A 9,911-nucleotide genomic window follows, 5' to 3' on the forward strand; every position below is an offset into this window, starting at 1 on the left:
AACCCTTACTAAGTAGAATTCTCCTTTCTGTGTTGCCGGAAAAGGGGGCCGGAAGTACTTTTGCACAGAACTTCTTTCTGCGTAGGCGGCCTTCGGCCGCGCTTAGGGATTATAACCCTTACTAAGTAGAATTCTCCTTTCTGTATTGATGGAAAAGAAGGGCGGACGTATTTTTGCGCAGAACTTTTCTCTGCGTAGGCGGCTTTCAGCCGCGCTTAGGGATTAAAACCCTTACTAAGTAGAAGTAAATAATTCATATTAGAAAAAACGAAATTATCCATATGCACACTTTCGTTAGAAAACCGAAACAATGCATATAACAAAAACCGAAATAATGCATGCATGCACAATTTCTGTTCAAAACCGAAATAATGCATATGGCAAAAACCGAAATAAAGCATACATGCACAGTGTCGGATGAAAACCGAAATAATGCATATGTGAAAGACGAAGGTATGCATACATGCACAGTTTCGGTTGAAAACCGAAATAATGCATATAACAAAAACCGAAATAATGCGTGCATGCACAGTTTCGGTTGAAAACCGAAATAATGCATATGAAAAACCCGAAGTAATGCATACATGCACAGTTTCGGTTGAAAACCGAAATAATGCATATGAGAAAATACCGAAATTATGCATATGCATACTTTCGTTTTAAAAGCGAAATAATGCATATGAAAAAAAACGAAGTAATGCATACATGCACAGTTTCGGTTTAAAACGGAAATAATGCATATGGTAAAAACCGAAATAAAACATACATGCACAGTTTCGGTTGAAACCGAAATAATGTCTAAATGCACAGTTTCCATATGCGCAATTTCGGTGCCCCGACACAATGTTATACACTTTCGCGTAGTACATTTTGTTTTGAGATGTGTGCCTTTATTGACAATGGCCCGAAGTCATAGTCAAAATAAAGTCGACTTTAAAGTTAGTTGCAGCTTTTTTGACAGATATCCCATTGAAAATTATGTCAAAAAGCTGCAACTAACTTTAAAGTCGACTTTATTTTGACTATGACTACGGGCCAATTTATAGACTCGCTCTCATAGGGTAGTGGTGCAATTTTTGGTAATCACGTTCTGCTTTATTTAGGGTATGCAGTGCAGTTTATGGTTTTCGAGTAAATTTCTTTAATAGGGTTGAATCAATTTATTATTTTTACTACTTTTATGCGCGTTGTTGCAAATAACTCTGAGGACACAGAATCAGTTTTGCCGGTCAATTTCCTCACACACATCGCTTGTCAAAAAGCATCAAAATTGAAAGCCATTACGTAGGCGGCGTTCAATTTGAGAAGCAATTTCATTGACAAAATGTCGTCTTCAAGAAAACAATGTAACTAACTAGCTTCTGAAGACCATTTTCCCTTTTTAGTTCCATTGTAGATTAACATTTTAGCTTGCGGTAGCTTATTATTTTTTTATTTTCACAAAAGTGAAAGCAAAATTGAAACTCAATTGAAAGAAAAAAATTTAAAGCAAGTTGCCCGTTCAAGTAATAAAGAAGAGTGTGTTAGTGAAAAACTGTGAGTGTATTGAAAATTGAAAGGGGGTGATAACCGCGGATTTATGCGGAATAAACTATTACAAATGAAAATAATATTTTAACAGTCAATCCAATATATATATATATTTTTTATTTATTTGTTTTGAAATAATCTCTTGTGTACTGCTCACCAGGCGATATAGAAATCCATGTCTTGCATCCATATGTATATTAGGGGACCGACTGATGAATCCAAAGACGCTTGCATGGAAAGGACTCCTAATCCCGAATTTTTCGGTCTAATGCCCAATATATGCGAATCGATTAACCACCACCTTATAAGGTCTTTTTATAACATTGTGTACAAATAGAAGTGAGATATCTTAGCAATAGACGTCATCCTGAGCCACAGCTGCGATCATCTGTTTTTTAGAGTTGCTTATTTTTGTCAAAACAGTGCTCTTTTGACCTGAGTTGCATCAAATAGATCATACAACTTAGTAGTATTTGTGGTTCAAATGGTAAAATATATGCCCAAAAACTTGAAAAATATTAGATGATTGTTCTTTAAAAATGCTATTTATAAAATTTCGTTTTGATTTCGATATTAGAAATATTCATATTATAAAAGTTTTTCACATATGTTTTAAGATATTAAAGCTTTTAAAAAGTACGGTAGAATGTAACAATGTGCTTGAATTTGTTTGCATCTTCGTCAGCTTATTCGTTTGCAGATTAGAAAAATGGCGAACAGCCATCAAAATACTGATCCAAATATTCATCTTTCACTGGACACACAAATTGGTGCGCGCAGCAAAATTCAGCCCTAATGGTTAGTTAATTGCATCGCTCGGCGACGACAAGTTAAGAATTTGCTATACATTTTCAGGCGAACCGGGTGAAGAGGTATGGGACGACAGCTGGCATGGCATCCCGACGATTATCTGGTGGCACCCAGACGGTAATCTGGTGGTGGATTGCTTGATTTATTAGAAGGTCGACCAATTTATACACGGTAGTAGTGCGCTTGGAGTGCAATGGGGTATAGTTGTTGCGCTGGGTATGCAGTTACAGTTGCATGGCTATACTCAATCCCGACTCTTGCGTCCTCGTTCGCGCACTCTGGGCAACGTGAGCAACCCACGTGCGAGATGCGGTAACCAATCCGAGTGGAGCCTTGGGTCACGGCAGAAAGAGAGGGAGCTTCGGTGGGGCCCTGACTTATTCGGTTTAAGGGCTCACTGAAGTCTGCAGCGTCTGTTCACCAGTAGGTGCGGCTGCAAGCGGGTGTCTGCTTGGAGCAAGCGGCTCGCTATATAAACGTGTACTTGGTTGCGAAACCACCCCCGCCCCAGCAATGGGTTGTGCGCTGGGCTTGGGACCCGCCACGTAAAAACCACTTCCAGTGAAGAAGCAAGGCAAAGCATCGGATGAGACATCCCCTTATGATGACGACCACGGCAAACGTTTAAAGGACTACGATTTGAGGGCATGCACCTGGAATGTCCGGACCCTTAATGGGGAAGGTGCCTCTGCCCGGCTGGTTGATGTCCTCGTAAGGACAAAAGCTGACATCACCGCCATCCAAGAAATGCGTTGGACGGGGCAAGGCAAACAATGTCTAGGGCCTTGCGACGTCTACTACAGCTGCCATGTAAAGGAGCGCAAATTCGGTGTTGGATTTGTGGTGGGAGAGAGACTCCGTCGCCGAGTAGAGTCGTCCACCCCGGTGGACGAGCGTCTAGCCACAATCCGCATCAAAGCGAGATTCTTCAACATCTCGCTCATCTGCGCCCATGCCCCGACGGAAGAGAAGGATGAGGCATCCAAGGATCTCTTCTATGAGCGCTTGGAGCGAACATACGAGCGCTGCCCCCGTCATGATATCAAAATCCTGCTTGGCGACTTCAATGCCAGGGTGGGCAAGGAAGGGATCTTTGGAACCACCGTCGGAAATTTCAGCCTCCACGACGAAACGTCCGACAACGGATTGAGGCTGATCGAGTTCGCCGGGGCCCGAAACATGGTAGTATGCAGTACTAGGTTCAAGCATAAAAAGATCCATCAAGCTACGTGGCTGTCTCCGGATCGAAAAACGAGAAACCAAATCGATCATGTGGTGATAGACGGAAGCCACGCTTCCAGTGTTTTAGACGTACGCGCACTCCGAGGCCCAAACATCGACTCGGACCACTATCTTGTTGCAGCCAAGATACGCACCCGCCTCTGTGCAGCAAAAAATGTGCGCCCAAATATGCAAGGAAAGCTTAACGTCGAAAAGCTGCAATCACAACAGACAGCCAGCGCTTTCGCTACTCGACTCTCACACCTGCTCTCAGAGAGCACTCTTCAACAAACCGACATATGCGAGCAGTGGAACCACATTTCCCGCTCATTAAGTACCGCCGCCGAAGAAGTAGTCGGATTTCAGCGAGCCCGAAAGAACAACTGGTACGATGAGGAGTGTCAGGAAGCTGCGGAAAAAAAAGATGCCGCCTACAGGGCCACGCTGCGATCGGGCGCAACGCGCGCTATGTGGGACCGCTATAGGGATCTGAAGAGGGAAGCGAGACGTATTTGCCGCAACAAGAAGAGAGAGGCCGAAATACGTGAGTGCGAAGAGCTTGAAATGCTGGCCGACGGGAGGAATGCCCGAAAATTTTACCAGAGAGTTAGGCGACTTACGGAAGGTTTAAAGACCGGGGCGCACTCCTGTATGGAGGGAACACTTTTCCGCCCTACGAAATGGTAGCAGCACGGAAAGTTGTGGAGAAGAAGAACCTGAGCCCGCAGTCGATGATGACGGAGTCGACGTTCCACCGCCTGACTATGACGAGGTACGTATAGCAATAACGCGGCTGGAAAACAACAAAGCCGCTGGAGCTGACAGCCTGCCAGCTGAGCTATTCAAGTACGGCGGCGAGGAGTTGATAAAGTGCATACATCAACTCTTGTGCAGAATATGGTCAGATGAACGCATGCCCGACGACTGGAATTGAAGTGTGCTCTGCCCAATCCACAAGAAAGGTGACCCCGCCATTCGCGCTAACTACCGCGGGATCAGCCTTCTAAGCATAGGTTACAAGGTCTTATCGAGCGTATTGTGTGAAAGACTGAAGCCCACCGTCAATGAACTCATTGGGCCTTATCAGTGTGGCTTTAGACCTGGCAAATCCACCATAGACCAGGTATTCACAATACGCCAAATCTTGGAAAAGACCCGGGAGAAAAGGATCGACACTCACCACCTATTTGTCGACTTTAAAGCCGCTTTTGACAGCACTAAAAGGAGTTGCCTATACGCCGCTATGTTTGAATTTGGGATCCCCTCAAAACTCATACGGCTGTGTAAAATGACGTTGAGCAATACCACCAGCTCCGTCAGAATTGGAAAAGACCTCTCCGAGCCGTTCGCCACAAAACGGGGTTTCAGACAGGGCGACTCCCTTTCATGTGACTTCTTTAATCTGATGTTGGAGAAGATAATAAGAGCTGCAGAACTGAACCGCTCAGGAACAATTTACTATAAGAGCGTGCAATTGCTGGCTTATGCCGATGACATCGACATCATCGCTAACAAAAACCGCGAAGTCTGTTCTGCCTTTTCCAAGTTGGATAGGGAAGCAAAGCGAATGTGTCTGGTGGTAAACGAGGACAAGACGAAGTATCTCCTGTCATCAAACAAACAGTCAGCACATTCGCGCCTTGGCACCCACGTCACTGTTGACAGTTACAATTTCGAGAAAGTAGAGAATTTCGTTTACTTGGGAACCAGCATTAACACCGATAATAATGTCAGCATTGAAATCCAACGTAGAATCACTCTTGCCAACAAGTGTTACTTTGGACTGAGTAGGCAATTCAGGAGTAAAGTCCTCTCTCGACGTACGAAAACCACGCTCTATAAGTCACTCATCATGCCCGTGCTGGTATATGGCGCAGAAGCATTGACAATGACAACATCCGATGAGGCGGCTCTTGGAGTGTTTGAGAGAAAGATTTTGCGGGAGATTTATGGGCCTTTACGCGTTGGCGACGGGGAGTACCGCAGACGATGGAACGATGAGCTGTATGAGCTTTACAACGATATGGATATAGTGCAGCGAATTAAAATACAGTGGCTCCGCTGGCTTGGTCATGTCGTTCGAATGGACACCGACGCTCCAGCTCTGAAAGTATTCAACTCGGAACCCGCTGGTGGTAGCAGAGGAAGAGGGAGGCCTCCACTGCGATGGAAAGATCAGGTGGAGAAGGACTTGGCTTCACTTGGCGTTTCCAATTGGCGTCAGTTGGCACAGAGGTGAAACGACTGGCGTGCTTTGCTGAACTCGGCCAAAATCGCTTAGGCAGTTACAGCGCCAAAAAAGAAGAGAAGTAGTGCACTTTAGCGGAAACAGGTCAAAATGGACGAGAAAATTATACACTAACTGGCCATACTGACTAAGTTTGCGCCGTCGCTTTCTCTCCACATGGTAGACATTTTGCTTCCGCGGGCGAGGACCGACAGTTAATTTGTGCTTTGTGTGTGAAAAAATTATATAATATAAATATTTTCCTGTATTCAACAGTTGCTCGTTTGGAAATCTAATTGCATACATTTGATGCCAATAGCTCTCGCAACAAAGAAGCCAGTTCTCAAAGAGTCCAAATTGATTTTAGTCATGCAACAGCTCCACATAACTCCGCCATAGACACAACAGTTGCTAGAGTACCAAAAAGCTGACAGTATTTTAATTGATCCACGACAATCGGTGGCATATGGAATGCGTGATGGAAATTTTCTGGTGCTTGATAGCCAATATACTACAAGAGAGCCATCTCCAAGCAGCTTTACCACACCACACCGTCAACAACAAGAGTCGTTAGTTAAAGTAGAATCATACGCTTCTGCTGATAGCATCAGTAACAAAAGCAACAGCAGTACCTCGTTTCTAAACATGCCAAACAAAAGTAACAACAGCGATGGCCAGAGAACACCAAGCAAATATTTTTAATATTCATTTTTGCCTATCTTAAGATTTCGTTTGGGCTTAACTGCTTGGAAGGCTGCTGATGCTGCTGACGACTATTCATAGAAAATGCATTGTTTGTAATTCATTAAATGTGATGTGTACATACGTATGTATTTCTGTTTGTATTTTAAACTATGTACGTTAACAATTTACATTGTATTAAATTATTACTTGAACACGTGCAAATTGATCTGACCTAAAGATTTGGGAGCCTCTAGAAAAGAATTTGAGTGCAGTCAAGATGATAACTTTTTATAGTGTTAGTGTTATAGTTAAGGTTTTTTTCAATTGCATTGTTTTTCGAGTTTGTCCAAGCGAGGCCGCCGTCTTTAGCATTCAGACTTGTAAAAAATGGTTAACTTGTAAAAAACATATAAATTTGTATAACCAAACTGTGTTGAATTCAAATTTCCATTATTATTCATTCAAATGAAATATCGTAAATGAAATATCGTAAATGAAGTATGAGATGTTAATTAGTATCACATGGCAACATCGGTGTCAGCACAATTCAGCACTTTGACATAAGTTTACAGACTCAGCGCTATAGGTATACGTATGTATGCAGATACATAAAAACATACAATTTTTCATCATCAAATCAAATTTCGTCCAATAATCGTGATCGCGCTCGCTTTTGTGCTCCACCGATTGTGCCCTATATTCGCTAGTTTTTGTTTCTAAAACGCATTATTGAAATAAACTTTGTATTTTAAATCGAATCGTTTAGCGTGTCGTTTTTATACGCAGAAATAGATTTTATGTGCAACCAGATTTTCTCGCGTGCAATCTAGTGCTCCGCCGAGTTCATCGCCGGCCTTCGGTTAACCAACCATCGCCACAAGCCAATTCCAGCACCGACCGGAGTTGCCCAGCTTTACAACTGTGTCCACCGTCTGCACGCAAACACCCACAAACCACCCAGTAGCCTAGCTGACCGAAAGTCCAGCATCCGCCTGCCAGCCTACCATTCGTCCAGCCGCCGACGCATCTTCCAGGCACCAGCCAATCCGCCAGCCGCCCAGTCGAAAGACGATCCATCAGCCGCCCGCAAGCTCATTATCTGTTTGGGTTCGACCACCAGAACGATCACCACCGCTACAGCACCCAATCATTAACCATCCACCCAACTGCTCCTCGAACGAAGCTACAGCCCACACGGCTGTAAATTGGTCCTTCTCTCCCAAAACAAAGAATCAGCGACTCAAGTCTAAGTATCCACAAAAGCCGTAAGTAAAGATAAAATTCTTTTGTTCTCAAAACTACGGCTATATACAATTAAAAATACATATATAATTAGCACTTTTGGCGGGAAAATATACACATTTACATATTATTCGTGAGTTAACGACGAACGACATATTTGTTTTGCAATACCGCTTGTCGACGGTAGAATTCGGCAAAAGTTCATCCACCAGCTTTATCGAAAACGAAACATACTCTTGTGCATACCCACATATACGAATACATACCATTAAATATATAAAATATATATAAATCACCGGGGTCGGATGCAATTCCAAATCGTGTCCTCAAGCTTGCTGTAGCTGCGAACCCTAGTGTTCGTCGATAGTTTTAACGAATGCTTTAAAGAAGGAGTATTTCCTGATGCATGGAAGCGCCAGCGGCTAGTTCTATTGCCGAAAACTGGGAAGCCACCAGAAGATCCCTCAGCATATCGTCCTATATGCATGTTGGATACGACGGGCAAGTTGTTCGAACGCATAATCAGCGATAGACTGCTAGAAGCAATCGAGGAAAAGGGAGGCCTCTCAGAGACACAGTTCGGCTTCAGAAAGGGGCGGTCAACGGTAGATGCAGCCAGTTTAGTAAAGCAGGTGGCGGAAGATGCAATCAGTGGCGAAAGGTGGAAGGGAGGAGCAAAGGAGTACTGCTTGCTTGTCACCCTCGATGTAAAAAATGTGTTCAACACAGCAAGTTGGAAACACATAAACGCTGCTCTACGCAGATTCGAGGTACCCGCATACCTTCGCAAGATTCTAGACAACTACCTAGCAAATAGAGTGCTACTGTACAATACGGAGAACGGTGTCAAAGAACATAAAGTCTCGGCTGGAGTACCACAGGGTTCGGTTCTGGGTCCAATACTCTGGAATATCATGTACGATGGTGTACTCCGACTATCCTTGCCAGAGCGAGTGAAAATTGTCGGATTTGCTGACGACATAGCGCTAGTGGTGGTAGCGAAGCATCTAGAAGAAATAATTACCGCAGCAAATAGTTCAATCGTCCAGATCTAAGCATGGCTGGCCGAAACAGGACTGGAACTTGCGCACCAAAAAACCGAGACAGTTCTAGTAAGCAGTAGAAAAGTTAGAGAAGTGGCGACTATTAAGGTTGGTCAACAAGAAATTACGTCAAAGGCGGCCCTAAAATACCTAGGCATAATGTTTGATGCGAGGCTTACCTTCCAGACGCACATTGATTATGCTGTCGAGAAAGCCGAAAAGGTGGCAGGGGCACTAACAAGGGTTATGCTGAACGTAGGAGGCCCGAAACAACAGCGTAGGCAGCTATACGCAAGCTTCGTGCGCAGTGTGCTGCTCTATGGTGCACAAATCTGGTATGAAGCGTTCAGCAAGACGTCATATGTACGAGAAGCAAGGTCTTTGCACAGATTTTGCGCTATCAAAGTATGCAGTGCATTCCGAACTACGTCCGAAGAAGCAGCGCCAGTGGTGGCAGGACTCTGCCCCATTGACATTCTAGTGGAAGTGACAGGCCCCAGGCCTATAAACCGAACGAGACGCGAAGAGGTGACACAGAGGTGCTTGCAGCAATGGCAAACGAGGTGGACCGCCCAGCCAGCGGTCGTTGGACGCACCGCCTCATACCCTCGATATCAAGGTGGGTAAGTAGGGAACATGGGGAAGTGGACTTCCATTTGACCCAAATATTGACAGGGCATGGGTGCTTTAAATCATATTTATACCGATTTAAGCACGAAGACGATCCCTTCTGCACCTTCTGTGCAAAGGATATTATTGAAGACGCTGAACACTGCTTTTTCGTCTGTCCGAGGTTTGCAATCGAAAGGGATGACTCGAGCAGGAAGGTGGGTAGGCCACTTACGGTTCATAACCTTGTGGATACTATGCTTGAGTCAGAAGATAACTGGTCCGTTGTTTGCAATTTGGCAAGCACAATTTCATCTAAATTGCGTCGAGCGGAACAACTCCGCAGAATTTCATAGATTGGCAATAGGCCGCTCCCCCTCCGCGAAGTAATACCTGACGGTAGTTCCACGGTGGGAGGGAAACGGAGCAGGGGTGGGTTTTTAGTGCGGTGAGCTGAAAGGCAAGTCCCACACTTTTCGGCTTTCAATGCTTTGTGCCACCTCTACAAAAAACAAAAAAAAAAAAAAAAAAAAAAAAAAAAAAAA

The sequence above is a fragment of the Rhagoletis pomonella genome, unplaced genomic scaffold, assembly GCF_013731165.1.
Source record: "Rhagoletis pomonella isolate Grant_MI unplaced genomic scaffold, Rhpom_1.0 Rhpom_scaffold_04598, whole genome shotgun sequence".
NCBI lineage: Eukaryota > Metazoa > Arthropoda > Insecta > Diptera > Tephritidae > Rhagoletis > Rhagoletis pomonella.